Consider the following 23,656-nt stretch of genomic DNA (forward strand, 5'->3'; position numbering starts at 1 on the left):
GGGAGCGATCGGCGGGGCGGGCCGGGGCGGGGACAGCGCCCGGGCGGAGCGGGGCTCAGAGGAGCCGAGCACAGCCCTCCCTGCTCGGCAGAGCCGCGGCAGAGCGCGGAGCGGCGGCAGCACCGCCGGGCAGCGGGCGGGGCGGCGGCGGGAGTGCCGGTGAGTGCGCCCGTCCCTTCGTGGGGCTGTGGGACCGAATAAACCGGGCGGCTCCGGTTTGTTTCTTACACCGTGCCGGAGTAGCGGCGGTGCGGAGGAGCCGCTGCCCGTGCGGGGGTCGCCGCCGTTCCCTCGGCGCCGGAGGGAGGTAGGCAGGGACGGGCTGCGCCCGCTGCGGCGGGAGAGGAGGCGTTCGGGATCAGAGCTGCTTCTCCGGCGTGGGATGAGCGGCAGGCGAGCCCAGGAACCCTCCGGTGCTCGCTCGGCTGCTGCGGGCGGCCGGGGCGGGACGCGCTCTCCGTCCGGCCCCGCGGAGCTCAGCCCGCGCCCCGGCGGAGTTGGGCTCGGGTGAGGGAGGGGTCGCGGTGCCGTGCCCCGGAACGCGCCCGCGCTGTCCCGCGGCTCCCTGCGGCCGCCCAGACCCTTCCCAGCCCGCCCTGGGCTTCCAGAGCCCGCCCGTGAGGGGTTCGCCCGCCTGTGGCAGCCCCGTCCGGCGGTTCGCTCGGCGCGCCGCAGAGCGTCTGTGCGCCCCGGGTGCTGGCCGTTAAAAGAACTAAACTTGGGCGTTATTTGTCGGGGTGGTTCTGCTCCTAGTGAGCTTCGAGGTTTGGAGTTTCGAATTACATCGTAGGAAGAGCTCAGCGATTAAAATTTAATATTAATATTAAAGCATCAATTCAGTTCTAGATCCGAATTTGCATTTCTGATGTGTCCCTGTTATCGCTCACTTTTAAAAAATGCTGTTCGTTTCTGCCTAACGTTAAGGCACTGAATTCCCCAGGGTGAACGTGGGAATGAAGCATTAAACTTGTCAGGCTTTGGCTGTAACTTCTTGCGGTGCTGCTGGCTGGGTGGGAAGAGTTGGGTGCCTTTGGGGACAGAGGGACGATGTGCAGGTGTCCGTGTGTATCACCCATCCGCATCTCCTCCTTCGGGGTGGGGTAAAAAATAGGAAAAAAGGCACCTGGGTTGTCACACGTGTGGATTTTCTCCTTCCCACACCGCCCTGTTTTGTTTTAATCAGATCTCTCACATATCGATGGGTGATCTCTCACATATCAAGTACTCTATGCATCCTGGTATTAAAGGGCTGCTTAAAACCTGCAGCATGTGTATGAGTTTGGTACTGTTAATCACCTAAAAATCTTCAATTTTCTCCTAATTTTTGTTATGATCTGGTGATTTAGTCTAACGGAAAATTACGCCCTTCTGTGTAGAGGGGAGGTGTTTATTAAAATTATGTAGCATAGATTGAGCTAAATGTCTGCTTAATGGTTATTTATCCTTTCAGTGAAATTAGTATTTCATTAGCTCTAAATAAAGCTACAAAGCTGCAGTCATGGAGCTGCTAAAACTTAAGATCTTCCATCAGTTTTGTGATACTTTTGCAGATTCTGTCCGGTCTTGGTTGGAGTTCTTGGGGTTGAAGCAGATTCACCCTTTGTTATTTTACATCCATTATATTTTTTGGAATTACTCTGGCTTGGTTGAGTGTGATGAGGAATAATTGCCAAGGGAAGGGAGGGAGCAGAAAAGGTTGATGGGTTTTTTTTAAGGTGTGGGTTGTCTACAGAATTACACAGAGCAGCCTAAGATGTAATGCAATGTGCAGGCTTGTGGCAGTGTAAAGTTTCCTGTTAAAGGCAGTCATGAGCTCCAAAATTTGACCTCATGAGACTGCCTGTCCTGTGTTTTCACATCCCCTAGTCCAATTTGAGTTGGGATTTTTAAATTTGTTCTGAGTTTGTCTCTTCACCTGCCATTGTCAGGGATTTGCTCACACGCCGATGAAAGTTATTCATGAACGTGTCAGTCATCCCCTTTCATATTCAGGGTGAACAGTTCTGGGAGCACTATTGTTGTAACAACTCTCCTGAAATTTATTCTGTTGATGTCAGTGTTGTATTTATGTGTAGCTTGGCTCAGTTTATAACCTTGTGTATCACAGCACGTAGCCATGAAAATGGGTTAGTGCTGGTAGAATTCTTCACAGCAAGATCTGACTACTCCCTGCTCTTTAAAGGCTTTTGCAACTAATGTTTTACTTCTCAAAATTTCAGATTTGTTTTTTGGGCTGCTCGTTATCACTGAAGACACATTGTTGGCATGCCTGAATACCTTTTAAAATAATTTCTAGCAATTTGTGTTCTGTGTGGGCAATACATTATTCTGTCTGTGTAAAGCACAGGCTGAATTAATATAGGGTACATCTGTCCTATAGTGAGTCTTCAGGCTGTCCTTATCTGAATTAAGCTGTGTGTTGAAAATAACGTTAAAAATTGGTGTGTAAGCATGGTTTCCAAAGTTAATGTTTGGTTTTCTCTATGTGGTTTGCATGTCTCTGATACAATATAATGGGCAGATGGTAGGGAAAGATGACTGTATAGTCAGCTGTAATTAGTGATGAATGTGTCTTTATGAATATATACAAACTTTGTATCTATGAAAAATGAACATATACATACTTTGTATCTATGAAAAAACAGAGTGGTTTAATTTGGGAATCCCTTAAAATTTTTGGGTTTAATTTGCCTTCCCAGCATGGTCTTGTGCACTGGATGATTAAACATTAGCAGAATGTAGAGGTGGGGGAAATAACATACCATGTATTCCTGCAGGAGGCAGGGAAATACTTTCTGAGTCTTGAATTATTGAATTGACAGGAGGACACATTTTCTGTCAACTTCTTTGTGAAATAGTCCTGGACATAAAGCTGTAGCTACTGCAAGACAAAAAAATTAATTCCACAGTTCATTAATAACGGTGAAGTTTTTGGTGCTTATTTTCCCTCTCTACTTGGCATTTGAAGCAGTGATGTACAGATATATTGATCCCATTAAGAATGTCTTTATTTCAGGTGTAAATACCTCAGAGCAGTCACTAAACAGGTTGTGTTGGAGAGGGTTTGTAGCTCTTAAGTAATGTGAGAATTGTTCCTTGCCTGCTTGTGGCTTGGGTAGCTCTCAATAGCATCTCGTTTGGTGGCCTTAATGAAGTATCTGTGATAAAGAATTGTTCTTATGTGGTGTGATTAAAATATCAGCTCTAAGGTCGTGTTCTGGTTTGTTTAATACACTTCAAAGCTAATGATTATGAGAACTGCAGGCCGTGGCTAATGGGATAAAAGCTGTGTGAGTTATCCATGTCCTTTTTGGGCTTTTGGAGTCATTGCAGAGCAGCTGGAGCTGTGAGATGGGAAAAGAGGAAATTTCTTATTCATACAAGCTAATGAGTTAAATGTGTGTATGGCTTTTGGGTTAATGAGATTTGACCTCGTGTGTTGTAAAGAATTTTTGGTTTAGTTCAGTGTTTAAATATTATGATAATTCTTGAGAAATATTTTTGCAGACCTTGAGACTCTTCTTTCAGGAAGACTCAATGATGACAACAAGAAGAAGAAAGTTAAAACAATGTATTGTATTTAGTTTTAACCAAATAGCTTCCAATGTATAGGCTGGCTGTCTTTGCACTTATTTATGACCTTTGTGTTCTTCAGCCCTGAAGTCTTTCATCATTACAACTAAAGAAATAATTGCTTAATAATGCTCTCTGTTCCTGCTCTGCAGTGAGTCTGACAGTTCCAGCCCCGTGATGCCTTGGTGGCCTAATGGACAATCTGCTGCTTCTAGAAAGATCTATCCTGTCCCAACCAGAGCTGAAGCTGTGCCATATGTGCAGGGGGGTGTCAGATGTACAAACCAAGCTCTTGTTGGCCAGCAGTGATCTCCCCCGACTGTGGAAGAACTGCAGTCCCTGTGCTTTTCCTTTCCTCTAATTCTCTCATGCATGTTTGTGTGTGCAGTGCGTTTGGGGGGATTTCCTCATCTCAGAAAGGAGAACTCTCATTTCCTTTTTAACCTTTCTGCACAACACAGTGTAGGCTTTGTTTTGCTTTTGCAGTTCTGAGAATTCTGCTCAGATAATTCCCTTTGCAGCAAGACAAAACGCCCAAACGCCGCTCACCAGTTGCATTCTGCATCTGGCACTGTTTGAGCAGCAGCTCCATTCCAGCCTTGATTCTCCTGTGGAACTTTGGAGTGAGCTGGAGGACTTGGACATCTCCTTTTGACTGTGATTTTTTTTAAGTGCCCTTGGCATGTCAAGGTAGTGTTAAGAGCGTGGGTTCTTTGCCAAAGACAGCCTGTCAGTGCTGCTCAGCATCACTCAGCCACTGGAGACTGCCTCCTTCCCTGGCACAGCAGCAAAGTGCCAGGCTTTGGGGACTGTCTCCGTGGCTGAGGTGATGTTTGCTGCCCTACTTTTCCCCATACATCTCAGTTATGTAAGTTGGAAAGAAAGGTCTAAAGATTTAAGGGATTATTTTTTAATTGGTACACCAAAACTGCCCTTTTTCAATGTTCTTTTTTTTCTTTTACCACGTTTAAATTAAAGCAGCTCCTGGAGCATTTAATGACTGTGTACTTCACACAGCAATTGGAGTTCACTGAAGCAACTCATGTTTTCTCTCTCAGATATCTTTTTCTCAAAAGAAGCATTTGCTCCAGTTTCTAAACTATTTAAAGTAATTAATCAAAACGTAAGATGACAGGAACAGCTTCTGTAACATCAGGTCCTCAACTTGAGATGAGGTTGATGCAAAGGGAAAGTGCCCAAGTCCCCAGCAGTGTGTGTAAAGCCTGTAGGTGAATGATGACCTTTTCATCTGCTAAGAGATATGAGAAGTGGGAGGACGAAGACAGGGGAGCCGAGTTATTTTTACTGTAAATATGTCAGTTTATTGACTTGTTAATTTCAGATTTATTCAAAAAAGCAGGAGGAGGAAACACTAATGTCTGCCAAAAACAAAGTAATTAGTGGGAGTTGAAAGATGTCTAATGACTCTTGCAAGTACTAAAGAGGAATAAACTAGTCTCCTATTAAACTGGATATGGACTTTTAAAAAACTGTAGTAATTCTATTTTATCTTTAAAACATGTGCAATTGCATATGGTAAATAAAAACCTAAAGTAACATTGTTTATTCACAGTAACATTACAGGCAGAGAGTGGGATTTTGATTAAAAAAAATTAAAAAACCAAAGCTGACTCCACACTTCTAAAATAAGGGCTCAGATAACACTTGACAAAGCTTGAGTTTGAGTTGAAGATGACAGAAGAATTTTAGATTAATGCTTAATGTGCCTGCTACACCTCCTTGGTCTAGAGTGACAAACAAGATCTTGTTTCATGGCTGCATGTGCTATGGAGCAGCTTCTTTTTTCTGTGCCAGGGGACTCTGGTTGTGATTAGTGCAGTCACAGGATCCATCAGCACATCTGCTCTGCTGCTTGTGTCTGTCCAAGGGAGCCGCTGGTGGGTCTGCAGGCTGGGGAGCTGGGAAGGAGGGGAGAGACAGAAGGGTCTGAGGACCTGGAGAGAAGAGAGCCAAGGGTTGGGAAGAGCAGCCATGCAACACATATTCCAATAATGCAGCAGCTGGAGATGAAACCTGGGAGCTTCAGAGCTGAACCCTTTAATTCAGCCCTGCTCTGCTCTGTGGTGGCTGTGATCTCATTTCCATCCTGCAGTAATGCTGATTGAAGTGTGGCAGATTGGGATTATGTGTTGTCCCCAACTGGTGATAGTGAAAGCTGGGAGGGCTCCTCTGCCTTTGCCCCTGGGTCATGGTCTACATCTGAGCTGTGGGCCTGCTTTATCCTCCTCCCTCCATGGCCATGGATGCTCTTCCATCCCCAGAGATCTGCTCCTGGCTAATCTCTGCATCTGAGCTGCTGGCCTGCTTTATCCTCCTCCCTCCAGGGCCATGGATGCTCTTCCATCCCCAGAGATCTGCTCCTGGGTCATGGTCTACATCTGAGCTGCTGGCCTGCTTTATCCTCCTCCCTCCATGGCCTTGGATGCTCTTCCATCCCCAGAGATCTGCTCCTGGGTCATCTCTGCATCTGAGCTGCTGGCCTGCTTTATCCTCCTCCCTCCACCCCCAGGGCTCTGCCCTTCCCTGCTCTGCTGTGCCCACAGTGCTCCTGCAGGCTGTGCTCACAAATCCCTGCTGCTGTGATCCCGCAGGGCTCTGACTTCTGCCACCACCACAAGGGCTCAGAGCGGTGTCTGTGGTGCTTTGTGGCTGTATTTGTCCATGGCTGTTGTTCCTGCAGCCCTGTGCTGTGCACACCTGGCTGCAGCTCCCCAGCTTGTGTCCCCTGCGTGGTCACTGCAGGCACCAGCTCTGCTTGCTCTGAGCTGCCTGCAGGACTTTGCCTTGGATTTGTCCTCCCCACATCTCTGAGGCACAGGGAATGTCCTGGTGTCACCAAACCCCACGGGGATTTTGGAGCTGTTGGAGTCTCCTCTTGCTCAGAAGCTTGGCATCTTCTCTAGCTGACAGTTCCCATCTGTTTTTCCTACCATGCCTCTCTTAAAATACTAAAGAAAGCAGGAAATTAGATATAGGGGAAGATACTAAGGAAAACAAATATCAGAAAAAAAGCAAGCAGAAATATTTAATTATAGGGGATACGGAGCAGCAGGGCAGATAAGATACCCATGACAGTGAGCAAGAATCAAATTGACTGTAAGTAGACCTATTTTGAGGGGATGATATGCATGAAGTAAAAAATGCCATTAGTAGTTTATCATATAGAAGAAATGTGAGGGAGGAAAATGTGCATGCAATATTAAAACACGGTGCACTTGTGGATTTGACATAACAGATAGCAGGTCCCCATATATGAAGTGACAGCAAAATACCCTTTAGCTGCAAGGGGACCAGCTTTCACTCAGTCACAATGCAGACAACTTCCTGAAGTGATGGAAGCATATTTCCCAAGAAGAACATGAGGACATCTCATGTTTGGAAGGGGAGAAAAGCAGCAGAAATTCAAATCTGCATCTCGGAACTGTTCCAAGGAGCTGGGTCTCATAAGGATCTTTGTTACCTTTAGTGAAAGCCCTATGGAGATAGAGGTATGGAAATGTGTCCCACTGTTTGTCATCTCGGCACTGGCAGACACCAATTAAATTGATTTGCACCATCCTTTCCTAATCCTTATCCATGTAACTATCCTATCCTGGAGTTTTTACTTAATTCCTTAGGAAGTACAGGGCTTTGGAGGAATCCCTGGGAATATTGCTGAAGCACTGAGAGAGCAAGGACAAAATTATTTTTTTCCTTTCAAAGGCTCTAGGATTATCCCAGGAACTCAGAGAAGGTAACACCAATGGATAGGGTAGTTTCAAGGGAAGAAGGGGAAAAAAATTCCTTATTTTTACATCTTTTGGTAGTGGACAAGTCACTTCATCTTTACTTAACCTGTATAAAATGAAAACAGACTCTTCCTACTCATAATGGCTGCGAAGCATGTGGGGTTAATTTGTTAAAGATAAAGGGATATTTGACAGTGATTTAACAACCTCAGTCTATAGGAGCCATGTAAGCAACTAACTGGGCATCTCATTCATCAGGCTGGGTGATCTTTGCTGGCTCAGAACAGCCTGGTATAGATTTTTAGAGACACTGGATCGTTCCTATTACTTACTTGAAGGACAAATTGCACCATTTATCATGGCATTCCCATTTTTATTTTGTAAATCTTTCAATACCGTGATTGAAGAACACTTTGAAAGCCAATAAGTGCAAATCTCAGATATTGTAAGAATTGTAAAGGGTATTGTGCACCATCGTGATCAAAGTAACAAATGGCATCAATGGACTTGCACAACACATAAATGTTATGTATTTTCAAGGAGGCCATTAGAACACAGCATTCATTTGGAAAATATTTGGAATAATAACCTATCATTCACTCGTGGAAAATTTCAGTGTTGGGTGGCGTTTCAGTCAAGAAAATACTTGATATCCTTTAGAAACAAGAAATTGTACCATCACTGAAGCCTTGCAAGGTTGTGCTGAGACAGGAAGCAGCATATTAATGTGAAATTTCCATCTTTTTCACGCTTAAATGGAGCAGATCTAAAGTCAGTTCATTCAACAAAATGGCAATTTGGATCTATTTTACAGAGCTCACTCGAGGCAATGTGCTCTTCCTAGTTCACTTTAAATGTGGATTCTGAGACTGTGGAAGATTTTTGCATATTTTGATTACCATCAGTTCTCTTTGCTCGCATTTTACCTGCTTGACTAGAGAAATAAAGTTTTCCTGGGTATCTTTTGGCATATACAAAATCCAGTTAATTAAGACATGCTATACTTTCTCCCCAGAGTCAAAGTATAATGTTCAGCTGGCCGACTTGCATGAATAATCCATCACTGTGAATCATTAATTTAGAAGACAAGCTATGGTAATTGATGTCTTTATGCAAGCTATGGAAATGCTTAGGGAAATTGCTTATTTTTTTCTTGTTAGTTCCCTTTTTTTTTTTATTTTTCATTTGCTTTGGAATATTTCTAGGCTTGAGAAGTGTGGATTCTGAAATGGATTCACCGGAGATTAAAGTTCCTGTGGGAATGAGATCTCCTTCTTGAGTTTGATAAAAATCTGAATATTTTTGATCTGAAAAACTTTTAAAACCATAAGACTTATCTTGTGTGCCTACATTGGATGAACCACTCTAAGTTTTGGAAGTTTCTAAGAAAAGGAGCTGCCATGGTGATCTTAGCAGTGGCTTTAATGTGGTAAAGATGCTTTAGAAATTCCTGTCATAATTTGGTAATGCAGACAGGTATTGCAAGGTAAGTTGATATTTAGACCTTCCGGAATTACCCAGCATGATTTTGTATCAAAATAAGCATATAAAAGGCTGGTGATGTATATATAATTATATATATATTTGAAATATGTACATTTGAAGATAATTTGTATATGTAATTATTTATATATATATTGTTGGAAAATGTACATTTGAAGATCATTTATCACATCATTCATAAAGCTTACCTGTATGCTACATTATACTGTAACCATTATTTCTCTGTGGCATGAAAAGTTACTAATTTTGTTTTCTTTCTGGGAATCTCTTCCCTTTCACTCATAATTGAAATATGAGGGTTTGCTACCAATTTACAATTATTTTGTCTGCCTTGAGAACAAGGAAGAGGCAGTTGGTTGGTATTGAATGGGAGCCAACACTTGGTGACATTTCAAAAGTAGGATATCAATAACCCATATATGACTTAAAGCACGTATATATTATGTAATAATGTCATATATGCAAAATATTATAAAGTCCTTCCATTGATGTTAATGGGATTTGGACTATAACTACATAGTACTAAGATGATTTTTATTCCATTGAGGAAATTTCCTAAATATTTCTTGTGTGTTCTGTAGCTGAAATGCAAAGTGGACCATTTCTACAGATAGATTTAAAATGTAACAATTCTGAAAATGAGCAGGCAGGCTTATTTTGTGTTCTCTCTTTTTTTTTTTTTTTTTTTTTACCCTTGAATATTTATTTCCCATTTAGGCATCAAACTCGAGGCTTATTTGATCTCATGTGCTTGGCTGCTCCTGTTTGTTCCCAGCTGAGCCCTGATGTGCTGCATTCTGAGAAATCCAGCCCTGAATTTTGACATTTTACACAGGAGCAAAAAAGAGAGCACGTTCCCAATAAATTCACATTTGAGCTGAATTCAAATAGGTTTTGCTGTTTGGGTTCAGTTTCATAAGGTAGGAGAGGTGAAATGCTGCTGATAGCTGCAGTTATTGAAAAATGGTAATCACAACTTTCATAAAGTGAGATAAGCCATGTTTATTAATGTTTTCTGTGGCCGCAGAGTGACTTGGCCCTGGGACATTAAATGCCTAAATGGGTTGTGTAATTAGCTTTTTTCCACTTACAGATCAAGCAGCTAAACACACAACATTTTCTGAGCAGCTCAAATTATTTTTGTCGTGTTAGTTTAAGCCAAGGGAAAATAATTCTGATTTTCCAGGTTTTTTGAATAAAATCAGAGCTGCACAGTGAACAGAACTGGGGTCCTGAGGAGTTTCTATGCCAGCCATAAAACTCCTAAACCTGGGATAATTTCTGTGGTCCCACCCCTGGCACTGAACAGAGGTTTGAACCATGCTGGCCAAGAATTCCAAAATTATTGCCCCAAACCCATGGCATGTAGTGGCTATGGGTAGAGACCCCCCCCAAGCAAACTCTTCCAGAGCTTTCTTGTGTTTGCCAGCAAAATTCTATTGTTTGAGCCTGATGTGTTGTTTATAGAGTGTGAAACTCAGTTTGTCCCATCCACTGTGCATACACAATCAGAACAATATTTTAATGCCTTTCTTCTTCTCCCTCCATGATTGACATCAAAGAGAGAGACTGAAATAAAACATCCCCAAACTGGCCAAGTTTGAGCTTTTAAATCCATATTAATTTCATACTTGGCTACCTCAGCTGGCATCATTGTTAGTGCAATTAAAAAATAAACACCCGCCCTAAAGAATTTGCAGCCAGGCTGTGTCGCACTCAATCCTAGGGGAAAATTCCTTAGGCACAGGGAATACTCCAGGTTTTGAAAGGCTGTGCTTGAGTGCCTGCCAAATGTAAGCTTTTTTCCCCACAGTAACCACTTTGACCTCTTTGACAGTATCATAAACCAAATAAATACACTGCAGAATCCCCAGTTTGATCAGGACATTACAGAGGAAAATTTCTAGTCTGGATTTCTGGATAAAGTAATCTCAGCAGTTCCTGGAGGGAGCGAGTGGGGAGTTGCCAGTGTCAAATAGGAGGTAAATATTTCTCTCCCTGAAACAATTCAGCAAAAAGACCTCTGGAAATCTGAACAACCTGAGGACTTTGAGGCAGTTAAGCTCTAATTTTGTCATGGCATGGTTTGACTCTTTCTGCATGAGACAGGTTAAACGAGTAGGACCTTTAAAATGAGAACAAGGAAATGTTTGTTTAATAAGGCCCCAGTAAAGATTTTTTCCCTCATGCAAACTCGCTGAATGGGAGAGCAGAAGTGTTTGAGGTTAGGGATCAGCTGTGGCCATTCAGGCTTGTAATTACAGCTGTGATAAGTGTGTTTTCAAGTCTTGCTGTACTAAGAGTTTTCTTAATCCATTATTTTATTTGGCCTTTCATTGCTCCTCCTAGCACATTGTAACAATTCCTGAAATCTTCTGAATCATGGGAAAACAAGTGTTAGGCTATTAATTTCTGGCTCTATAGAGACATAAACTCGAGTCTTGCCTGGGCAAGTGCATGGCCGTGTCTGACATCACTAATGTTGTATTTGGGAGCCACAGCAAGCACGCAAATATTACAGCTCTGTGTGGTGAACACTGGGCTGTTCAAAGTCGATCTTTTTAATGTAGCGTTGGGGGGAAAATGTAGTGAATTTCTAGCCCATTATTAGCAGCCTTGGTTACTGTGGGATTTGGGAGCTCGATAAGAGATGGCTCCTGGTGAAGGCTGGATGTATTCTGCTGTTGGCTTCCCTGTGTTTTTAGGGAAACAAGCGCTGATGTCTCAGCTGGTTGCTAAGTGCAGAAATTCATGGCACTGAATGTCCCACAGCTTTGGACACCTGATCCAGTGGAGCTGCTGTCACCTCTGCACAGGCCCTTCACTGCTTCAGACAGCAAAACTCAGTGTTGTTCTTCACTTCAGGGTAGTACAAGTCTGTGTATTCTGCCATGGATGAATTTGAACAAAGAAGAAATCAAGCTAAAAGTAACTTTAGGTGGATGATTCCATGCTCTGAAGGGGGCAGCTGTAATTTTAGTGTCTCATGTGTCCCAGTGATGAACTTTGAGACAGAGGTGGCTGTGCTGCAGTCCACAAGTGCCCAGCTGATCCCTGTGTGCTGCCTCAAGGATTAGCAGAGTTGGTGCAGTGAGGGATGAGCTGCTGCCCATTGACACCTGGGGGTGTGTTTGGGTGCAGTGGAATAACTGTCCTGTGGTGACTAACTAAAGAAATGTGTGTCATCTGAGCACTGCTGCTCAGCCAGCTGCACCAGCTCTGGGAGGTCTGTGTGAGGCAAGGCGTTCTGCCTGCTTGTTGCCTAATGGGTTTGGTGCTGAGGCAGATTGACTGAAAATTAAAATATATTTTCTTCTTCTGTGACCATATTGATGGAACTGCTTGGCACAAACTGGGTCTGAATTCCTTGCTTTGAGCTGCAGCTGTCCATTTTGCCTATTTGACAACTTAATTTAGACATAAAAATCAGATAAACCATGTAAAGCTTGAAATTTGGGCTCTTTGTATAGGCACAAGAATTCAGGTTAACCTACTTAGTTTGGAAAGCCACGCCAATTAAAAAGATTAACCTCATTTTAAATAAGTGTGTGTGTTCCCCACCAATGGAAAATACTGGACGCCCATGAATCATAGCTCATCACACAAAAGCTGGGAGCAGTGTCAGAGTCTTTCTAGAACAAGGTGGAATTAATATGAACTTGCCATAAGAAAACATCTGAGACTCACTGGAAAGCAGGCAGTTTGGTTTGGGGAGGGGAGATCTGAATTGTTCATGGGAGACAATGAGGTTTCAACTTTCAGTTTTCATTCTGGGTGTTGGAAATGATTCAATTCCTTTCTTTAAGGTATCGGAGCTTTCAAATTATAAAAATCTGAATAGAAAACAAAACCAGCCAACCAAAAAAAAAAAAACCCCAGACATCCTCAGATTCAATTCCTTTCTTTAAGGTATCGGAGCTTTCAAATTATAAAAATCTGAATAGAAAACAAAACCAAAACAAAACCAGCCAACCAAAAGCACCCCAGCCATCCTCAGAAGAGCCCAGCACGAGCGTGTTCTGGAGCCTCAGGGAGGGTGTGTGGATGTGAGGCAGCAGAGCACAGCACAAGAGCTCTGTTCCCCCAGTGCTTTGTGATTGCTCTTGTTCATGGGAATTGCTGCAGCGCTTGCAGTCGGCTCTAACGTGCTGCAAACTCCTCTGTGTGGGAGAATAAGCAGGATTAAGACAAATTCAGCTCCCTGCATGTGGTGTTTCAATGGCTCATCGTGGAGTGGGTACTTGGAGCAGCGTCAGTTCCCATAAACACAAAGCAATGAGGCTTGAACAGTGAGCACACAAGTGAGCTCCAAGGCCAGATCCCACCTTCCAGGCACAGCTTGAGTGCTGGACTCTGAACTGAGCTGTTTTGTCCATGGTGGGCCAAGAGTGATGTTTCAATAGCCACAAGCCTCCAAGGCCAGGATAAATTAAGCTATCAAAACAAAAATGGGATTTTATTCCCCGTCAGTAAAATGAGGCTTGTTTTTTACTCTGATTGAAAAAACTATTTTGTGCTTGTGTATCTTCTGTTGTGGATAAGATGCCTGAACAGCAGGAAGTTGTTTTTCCTCCCTGCCTTTCTGTTTCTAACTTTCCAGTTTATCCCTTAAAGCTGCTGCTGTTCCAGATATTCTCTCTGAACAATTCAGAAACACATGCAGGGCATCAAGCTTACATCTTGTTTTCATGTCCTGCCAGCTCTCCCAGTTGGAACAGCATGAGGCTGCTCCTGTCCCATTTGTTGGCTTTTGGGTTTTTTTCCTTTAGTTGGTAAGTTCATGGATGCTTGTGAAGAAACAGGAGGGAGGAAGAACATGAATGATGATGTGGAGATAAAAGCATGAGGATTTTAGTGGCAGTTCTGGCCACTGTGCCTTACTGGGTGGTTCACTCCTCCTGCCTACATCTGACTTGCCTGTATTGGTGTCTGCAGTCTTGTCTGTCATGGGCAGATGTCCTGGTTGCTTGCTTTTTTTAGATATTTGCAGAGCTGCTCTCAAGTGCAAGCAATATAAAACCAGAGTTGTGGGGTTGTAGAAACCATGGAGATAAGGGAGACAATTGAGAATATTTGAGAATATATGAAAAATAGCAGGAAAGTAAATAGCAGTGATGCTGAGGCCTGAGAGGCAAGAATTGGAACTGGCCTTAGGGTGGGAGGAAAGAAGAGTTTAATTTTCTTCTCCACATGGAATTCCCATGCTTCTCACTCCTTTGGGAAGATCAGTGATCAACATCCTTCAGATCAAAAAGAAATTCTTATGGAATGCCTTGTTGAGCTTTTTCCACTGTGAAAAATACAGAGTGAAAAAATCCTGCTACTGGCTGAATTTGGCATCGAGATTATTCTGTAGTTTTTAGAAAAAAAATCTGTACTTTGTAACAGATGTTATTCTGCTATGTTAGAGAAATATTTGGAGAGGCTTAATGCTGAATTTTTCCCTCAGTTCCTGATTTTGCTGAAATCTCCTTGCTCAGTGAGTCCATTTTGCTGGTTCAGAGCTGAACCCCCTCTGAGTGACTCTTCTTTCTCACCCTTTTGTCTCTGGAGACTTTGTGCTAGACCAGCTTTAGAGCATTTTTCCATTCTCATTTTGTGCCTCAGCCGTGGCTTCGCTGGTCAGGCTGGGCACAATTGCCAAGACAGCTCTTTCAGCTGGTTTTAAACCTGGGTTTTTCTAGGTCCTGCCTGGCTCCTGGCTGTGCCAGGACAGCTCTTTCATCTGGTTTTAAACCTGGGCTTTCCTAGGCCCTGCAGGAATGGTGTCCATGCATTACAAACAGCAGTCCTGGTGACGAGGAATTGCTGCTGGTAATTAATCAGGGTATAACATCTACTCTGAATGCTGGGGTTAATTGTTTTGGGTTTGTTGTGGTTTTTTTTCTAAAGTAATCTCTGCCTTATTACTGTATGTAAGAAAGTAATTCTGATCTCAGAAGTGTTAACAGAAGTGAATAATAACTCTCCTGGCAAGAGGGACGTTACCCAAATGTAAATGGAGCCCGGTGTTGATTGCAAGGCTGCAGCCAATATTATTTTGTAGGAAAACAAGCTGGTTTGTATGTCACACTTGCTTTCAGTTCATGCACTGACAGACTCCTCTTCTGAAATCCTGATGCATTTTAATTAACTTTCTTCATCATCTTGACATAGCTATACCATAGCCTGATCTCTTTTCTTCTGAAGTCCTTGTGAAGGGAGCTGGACAAGGTAAGGAAGAATTAACTTCTGCTTTGATCTTTTGAGATGCTGTTTCACACTGTGTGCTTTTTCTATTTACTTATTCAGGGATGATATAAAGATTGTCATTGTTCATTTTGTTTTGTTAAGGATATTTGAAAACTTTCCTGAGTTGGTTGATGGGCTTTTAAAAGACATTCAGCAAAATCTCCTCCAGAGATGCACAATTTCTAGTTACTTCTCCTGCAGTGTTCCCTATTCCAGCAACCCTAAGTAGTGAAGGGTTCCTGTTCTGTTTTTGTTTCTCCTTAATTAGTTGTGTCTTTTAGTCCTCCTACTTTGGAAGGTTTAAAATTGGCTGTGAGAGCTTGTATAATGCCAGGCAAAGTACACAGACTAATGTAATGTATCTCAAGTGACTTTATGCATAAATAGGGAGTTGCAAGAAAAATGCTTGAAACACTGCATTCCAAACTCACTTGCTGGGAATGCTTCCACAGGATGTATTATTAATATATTTTGGTGCTGCTGAAGCTGTAATATCACCATGCATTACAGCAATATCTGTGACATAAGTGACAGCTTTCATCACTTATCCAACTAGGCTCCAGTACATGCAGGGATCTCGCCTTTACACTCCAACTGCAGTGATTGCATCTGGCAGTTGCATATGGTGAAACTTAGCTACTGCCCTTTTAATTAAATTATAGTGGGAGCTTGATGATCAGCTGAGTTTCACAGGAAAATAACAGAAATGGGACTTAGTGTAAGTAGGGAAATTCGTGGTACGTGCAAGAGCAGACAAGAAGTTGTTCTTGTGTCTAAAATAACTGATTGCAGTGTTCTATCTCTGCTGCTCCTGATGGAAAGAGACTGTTACAGAATTAGATCTCACCCTTCCTTTCCCAGATAGCCCTGAGGAAATCTGAGGGAGGAAAAAGAATGCTGCTGTCTCATTTGGGGGATCTTCCCTGGATGGTTGCACCCTGAGTGGAGTCCTGCATTGGCCTTTTCACTGAAAAGTCATTGCAGAGGTAGAATGTGTTAGAATTGATTCTGGAGAGCCTCTGAGAGCCACCTTCCCCTCCTGTGTGTGGGCATTGTCCCTCCTTCCAGCAGTCAGGTCAGCATCTTCACCACCAGAGCAATGCACCTGACAGAGACCTCCTTCAGAGAGCTGTGCAGGACTGACAGCCCTCCCTGGGACAGAAATGGCTGCTGAAACCACCAAAACCAAACAGGCTGTGCCCAACTGAGGTAATTCTGTGGAACTCACCAGGTAAACCGCCTTTTGGTCCGCTGGAAGCAGATCCTGTGTAGTATTTCAGTCTCAAGCTTGAAGCTCTCCCCATCAAACTGTGTTGGCTTTGTCAGATGAGCCACAGGCACACCCCCAGTTCTGAACCTTTTAGAATCCCCAAGTTCCATAATGCTTCAATTTTTCTCCTTCACAGAGCTTGTGGGTTTTGTGTTTTCTCATTTATAGCTCTTACTTTGTGGGGCACACTGGAGCTGTCAGAAATAAGGCATTCTGCCAAAGTATTTCTAAAAATTTGTTTCTCCTAGACAGAAGAAACAAACGGAGAAATTGCACATGAGGCCTCCCAATTGCAGGCCTTAGAGCAGTAGATTTGGAAACAAGACCACCTTTTTTAATTGTCTAGACATGTATTTAGATGTTCGCTTTAGGCTATTCAGATTTAAGTATTTTGGACATGGCTTCTCAGCATCTCTTTTTATTTTTTAATTAGAGCTGAGGGAATATGCTTGAGGAAGCGCAATTAAGACAACTTTGGCTTGCATAATTGCCTCAGCAGGTTAGTGAGTCAGTGCCAAGCTCCATGAAAGTTTAAAAACATTTGGGATTCAATGGAAAAAAATTGTCAATATGAAATTTTTCAGTGTAGCATTTGTCTTTCAGGTTTTCTCAATGTTCCTGGTGCCATGGGGTCATTTAAAAAACAGGAATAAAGAATCCTGAAGGGCATGACTTGGCTGTGTGTTGGAGAGCAAGGTTTTAGTGTGGTCCAAACACTTTGTATGGAATGACTGTTCCTTGTCTTAGTCACTCTACGCTGGAGTTTTAAACACTCCTCTATTTCCTATATCGTTATTGTGCTGCTCTCTAATGAAATTAACCTCCAGGTTTCCTGCTCCAGAAGGCAATGACACCATAATTGACAGATGGTGACAAAATCCCTTAACTTATTAATAAATGTTTGTGCGGCTTGAGATAGAGATGTCATTGCACTGAGACAAACTGATTCCAACAAGGTTCCACATGTGTCTGTAGAGTCTCTGCTTGACGAGGTCAGATGCTCACACAGGCTAAGGGCAAACATTTTTTAGGGATAAACATTTTTTGCAGCACAGAAAATGTGAGTACATCCCCTAACATGAAGGAGCTGCCTTGCTGGCTAAATGGAACACATGTCACAGTGAGCAGTGATGTGCCTGCCTGCTGTCCAAGGAATGCAGAATTCCCCAGGCTTGTCACCACTTCTACTGATACCCAAAGTGCTTTGTAGATCCCTTCCTGTGCTGCTTGCACTGGCCCTGATAGCCAGTTGGTTATCTGTAGGGTTTTCTGTGAGCTGTTTAGGTGGCCTGGAAAGGCCCAGGGATGGCCTTGAAGAGCCGACGCTTCAAAGGACGAGGAGAGACTTCTGATCTTGTCTCGGTCTTGGTGTTTATTAATTGTTTATCTAAAAGATTTTCTTTCAGCCCGACAGAGGTCTGCACAGCAAGTCAGCCATGGGCACACTGTGAGCCCCCGGGCGGTCACTTATCTTTATACCCTAAGTTACGTGTACAATATTTATCATTTCTCCCCAATACCTTCTACCCTTATTAACCGGTGCACTTTTAGTAATGACCAATCCCAAAGTGCCACCACCACCACAGAAGATGGAGGCCAAGAAGAAGAAGAAGAAGGACAGGACACGCCCCAATTCCTCCATCTTACTTCTTTAGACCCCCCTGTACCAAAATCCTAAACCCTGTGTTTTACACTTTAACTAACTTATCCCTTCACCATTCACCCAGTGAATTCCTCCCATCCTCATACAGGTCTCATCTCCTGTGTAGGATCAAAATCCTGCCACCAGACACTTCTGGCAACATTCCAGGATTCCCGAGCCCCCCAAGGGTGGTCTCGGCCTCTCTGCACCTCCATCCTGAGGTGCTGAGATCCCACAGTTATCTGTTCAGTTGTAGCTTGAAGCATTTAATGGCTATTTAGTTATTTTCCCATTTCCTTGGCTGAATTCTGCTGGTTCAGAGCAGCGGCACCTCCTGAACTGTGCATGTGAGGATGTTGGTGTTTGATTTGCTGCTGTCACCTGCAGGCAGGCTCTGTGTGCAGCCCCAGGTGCGAGCACATCCCAGGGAGCTGGGGGAGCACTGCTGGCTGTGGATCCCAGCAGGATGTGTGATCCCTGGCACTGCTGTTCCCTGCACACCTGGCTCTGGAAAAGAAAGTTATTTCTCAGGTGGAGCCAGCTCAGGTTTGAGCTTTATTTCTCAGTTCTGCTCTGGAGTGAGAGAGGGGCTGAGTGCTGGGGAGGAGAACAAGGATTAACTCAGGGAGCGGCTGGTGGGAGCGTCACATTAATTCTGTGGGGTTTGCTGTGGTAAAACCTCAAGGTTCTGGAGGTGAGAATGCTTTTGCTCCAGTAGTGCTGGCTGGAGGTGCAATTTTTGCCCAGTCTTTAAATAAAAATCTGAGAGGTTGTATTGCTGGACAAAGCAGAGGAAAGGCCATTCTTGTGTTGTTCTGCAGTGGATCAGGAGGGTTTGTGAGCAGCTTGAGGTTTGTGGTAGCAGCCACATTCCCCTGTTGTTGTAGGGCCCGAGGCAAGCCTGAACTAGCTGGGAGCAAATCGTGGACATGTCTGGAGCCTCCTCTGCACATCCTTCAGGGTAGCCATGACAACCATGCCTGGTCTGGAGAGCAGCTGAGGCTCTCACCAACTGCTCCTGCCTCCCCTGGGCTGGGCCGGGGCTCTCTGGGAGGGGAACTTGGGTTCCTTGTCTAAGCTCTGTTCATTTTCTGAGCTGCTATTGTTAGTTAGGTGGTGCCTCTCTCTGGTATTTATTGCCAACAAGAAATCATTCTGAGTAAAGGTGCCTGCAACAATTGTCATATTTCAGTAGTGGCTGAAATTTCACCAACCTCACATCCTTCCAAGATTCACCTGCCACAAGCATGGCACTGTTCTGATTGGGTTTGGGGGAAGGAGAATCCCCCAGTTCCTGCCTGCATCCCCAGTGGGTTTTTCCCCTGACCCAGCAGGTCTTGTTCCCTGAGCAAATCCGTCTGTTGCTTTATCAAATTGTCCTGCCAGACTTCTGTCTGCTCCTGCAGCTGCTCTTTACAGGAGACAATGTAATCAGTGCTCTTACCACGCTTGTTTTCCTCCCAGGGTTTTTTTTTAACTCACTGATCAGGAATCAGCAGTTTTTCTCATTTGTACTTCCCACACCTTTGGTGTTTAGCTTGCAGGTAGCCAAGAGTAATCTCGAAGGCAACTAATCTTAGTTTAGTCTCTGTGTGCTGAGGAACCAAGGCAATGTATCACAGCTTTATTTTGTAGGTTTTTAAAGCCATAAATTAGTTTCTTTATAAAACCCTCTGTAAAGGTGTAAAAGAAAAGGCAATTATAACCCATTTTTTCAACCTGTCTGACAAGTACAAGGTACTAGAATTCAACCCTTAATTGAATTTTTGGCACCTTCCTACGCCGAGTCCAGGTCTCGCTGTTTCAAAATCCGTGCTACCTCATGTCTGTGAACTCAGTTGGAGTTTGTTGATAGGATATCTCAAAATATCTCAGCTTCCAGAGAGCGCCTGCCCCTTCTGCATTTTGCTGGAACCGAATAGTTCAGAGTTTGTGGGTGTGAGGGGGCGAATTTGTTCTGCTTCCTCTTAGTCATCCCAGCCTTCTGCTGGGGAGAGGCAAGAGCTGGAGAAGCAGTCCTGCATTTATCAGATGAATGTTTTTCTTCAGCCATCACAAGGATGGGTGTCCCTTGTACCCATGCACAGGAGCACATCTGGGCTGGCCCCAGGGCAGGTGAGCAGCAGCCCTGAGCTGGCTGTGGCCACCTGGGGAAATGTGCTGGGCTGAGTTTTGGGGCTGCTGATATCTTTCCAGGTGTTTTCTGAAATGCTGAATTAAAAAGTTTTTTGAGAATTGAACCAGATGGACCTCAGTGCCAACACCTGCTGAAGGATGGATATCTGGAATCTTGTTTTAGTGTTCCATCACTGGTTTTTTTCCCCTGAGAACAGTTGCAAGCCAGAACAGAACTGATATGCTCTGACAAACCTCTGTAGCAAGTGAGGATTTGTGATACACAACTGTTGTTCAAGAGGAGGCTGTGGCAAGAAAAATTTGTTTGCACTGATTCCTTGATTGCCTGGTAGGAGAGAGGTGTTCATGCATCAATTGATGAAATCAAACAAAACTCAGAATCTGTCTGACGCACCCTCAAATGAGCAGTTCATACCTTTGGCCTTAATAACTGTATGGCTGAGGAGTGAAAGCATTTTTAACAGCTTTTTTTTTTTTTTTTTATTCTCATATTTAGCAGTGAAAGCAAAGCGTACCCAGTAACATGTGAAACTGATGACTGTTGATTTTTAAACATTGTTCAGTGGGGACATTGACTCCTTTCCCACTGCTGCAGGATTATTTAACCAGATTGCCTTGATGCAGATCAGCAGTGACAGACTGTACTGGGGATGTCTGAGGGAGACAGAAAAGACTGAGTAAAATTTTGATGATACTCCCAGGGACTGTTTAAGTTTCTGGATGTGCATTACATAATGTTCAGCTTCATTTCCTTCAACTTGAAGTGTGTTTGTGAGTAGGGTCCAGGCAATCCAAAGATGCTCTCAGTGCTGCTGCAGTGACAGTCCAGGGTTTGGCTGGACAGGGATGCTCAGAAGTTGCTGCTCCAGAATCAGTCCCAGCTCTTGGTGGGACCCAGCCCTCCTGCCTGAGGCCAGACCCCAAATAATCCAGCCTGCAGTGAGGCAGGATCAGAGGAGCAGGAGCTGCTCTGGCTGGAATGATAATTAAGAGCTGGATTCCCAGTTGTCAGCAGAGCAGTGTGAGCATGAAGCAGAAGTGTGAGAGGAATTGAACTGAGGAATTTACCACAGACATTTCCCATTAGATGGATGAGATGAGACCATTTTCACACTGGGAAAAGGATTGATCTGTGGTGTTTCACAGCCCTTCCCCACTGACCAGCACCCACAGATCTTTAGTTTGCTTTAAAGCACCTTCCCTTCCATTGGACTAATTCATTTATGTATTTTCACTTTGGAGAGCATTGCCAGCAAAGGAGCGGATAAATTCTCTGCCTGTATCCATGTGTTCATTCCTGCCTCCCTATCTTCCTTTCCCCTTGGTGTCTGTGTGGGGAACTTCACTGTAAGCTTCATTAGAAAGCCTCTCTAGACTAAAATGATGTGGAAGGGCTGGGGAGGAAATCAAAATTGTTTGGGTTTAATTCATTCCTACTGGGAACATCTATTTTGCACAGTGTTGCCACCAGTGGGATTAGGCTCCTAGTTAAAAACATAACTTTGGTACTTTGTCTTGTTAAGAGCATTTCAGTTTAAATTTTATTTCTCTCCATCTATGTAGTTACTGTATTTTCTGTCCAACTAAATAATGAAAAGTAATATAATTATTTCACATTAGGAGCTTTTGGTAAGTGGTCACAAAGAAAAATTATTTTGATTTGTATATGATGTTGGGGTTCCAGCATTGTCTAATAACAAATATTTTATTAGCTCTCAGACAGTCTGACCTGCATGTTAAACACTTAATTAAGATGTATAAATTTCTCCCCTCCTTCCCCTGTGCAGTTATTTAAGCCTGTCTGGCAGTGGCACATAGGACAGAGATCAGTGATGGAGTGCTGAGCAGCTGCCTCTGCCACTGCAAGGCTGGGGAACTTCCCTTTCTGAAAATTGCAGATTATTTCACATCTGTTTTAACCACATCAGGTCTCCCAGTGAGCTCAAGCTGCTCTTGATGCAGGAGTGGAAAGCTTCACTCTCTGTGTAATTGCATCCACACTGAGCTGCACAACTTGTTTGTATAGATTAGTGTGGGAGAGCTCCCAAATTTGGGCTCATCCTCCACAAAAGCAAGATGAGCTCCTGCTTATCTATTTCCTGAGCACCATTTTTGGTGCCACTATAGGCCTGTGTGATGGAGCTTTGTTAAGCTTTTCTTGCCTTGTGCAGCTTTTAGGATAAGAGAATAATACCTGGGCTCAGTCTATCACGGGGATGTGCTGGCTCAAGTCTTATGTAACACTGGCAGAGGCATGCTCCAGGGCTTTTAAATAAAGAAATCTACAATGCCCATGATCACACAGAAATCCAGTTATTTTCTGTAGCAGAAACCTTAATATCCTTAAGTCAATAATTTATACACGGGCAGGTTAAAAAAAGAGTACTGCTATTAAGCAGTTTTGCTGGGGAAGTTTGTGGTGTGTTGATAATGTTTGGGGTTATAAATAGTGTCTCAGTGTTTCTGGAATAAATAATGATGGTCAGACTGATGTTTTGCAGTGGAGTGCTGGGTAGTTCTGTCAGTGCACTGGAACATGCAGACAGGATTAAAGCTGGTGCTTTAGCCTTCTATGACTTTTCTGTGCTGTTCCTAAATAGAATAAGAGCCTTCAGTGGACATTTTTGCTATCTTACTAAGAATCAGAGGAAGCTTGATCAAGTAATCCACAGAAGCGAAGTGATGCCACCACAGATATTTTATTGGATATTTAGGAAGGAGAGTATTTCTTATATATGTGGAAAGATGAGAGGCAAGGCTCTCCTTGTCCCCTGAACCATGTGGGATTGCTGCACTGGTTCATCTCCAGTTTTCTCAGTTCAGGACTGAACAAAAGGCTGATGGAGGCTGGGGGACAGGAGGAATCTTAACTAGTGCTGGCACCAGTGGCTGCCAAGGCACGTGTGTGTACCCTGTTGTTCTTTGTATTTTCCCAGCTATAAAATGCCAGTAATAACACTTAAATTATGGATCACTCAGCGCCGTGTGAGTGAATTAGATAATGCTACACAGGCCTTTGAAGATGAAATGCAGAATATAAATGTTGTATAAAGCTCACTTTGTGCCATGTCTATAAAACCTGGTGCTGCAGCCCCAGCATTGCTGGGAAGCATAAGGAGAAGCACTTGGGCTGCCTGCATTGCAAATTGATGGTGTGGAGCAGCAGCATGCACACAAATCTGGGCTGTGCTGCCGAGCCCTGCAGCCTGGCACAGCAACCTGTAAACACTTGTGGTGAAGCTCTGAGCCTTGTCCCGTCCAAGCCCTGCTGCAGGAGGGTTGGGTTTGCTCTGCTGTGCCCTGCAGGCAGAGGGAAGGAGCTGAAACAGGAGCTCTGCTGGTTGCTGTTTCTCACCCAAGGCTTGCAGCAGTAGTGGGTCTCATGCCAAGGTAGCAGAGTTTAAAGGAAAATAAAAAAAGGAAGGATGAAGTTACACATTCCCTGCTCCAGGAGCTGGGATTCTACTATCAGTAGTTGTGTGAGCTAAACTGGGTAGAGTGAGAACTGCTGCTTACCCCAGAGCATTTCAGCAGAGCCTGGGGGATGGATTA

The 23,656-nt window shown here is 43.8% G+C and overlaps 1 protein-coding gene across 1 annotated transcript in view; it reads left to right on the plus strand.

Moving 5' to 3' along the window:
• Positions 1–47: 47 nt before the first annotated feature.
• SERPINI1 (serpin family I member 1) overlaps positions 48–23,656 on the plus strand; it is a 45,591-nt gene continuing 21,982 nt past the window's right edge. The window contains exon 1 of the mRNA XM_059479593.1: positions 48–159. The gene's annotated coding sequence lies outside the window, so the exon portion shown is untranslated. The remainder of the gene's footprint in view (positions 160–23,656) is intronic.

Source organism: Ammospiza nelsoni, chromosome 10 (assembly GCF_027579445.1).
Source record: "Ammospiza nelsoni isolate bAmmNel1 chromosome 10, bAmmNel1.pri, whole genome shotgun sequence".
NCBI classification, from domain to species: Eukaryota; Metazoa; Chordata; class Aves; order Passeriformes; family Passerellidae; genus Ammospiza; species Ammospiza nelsoni.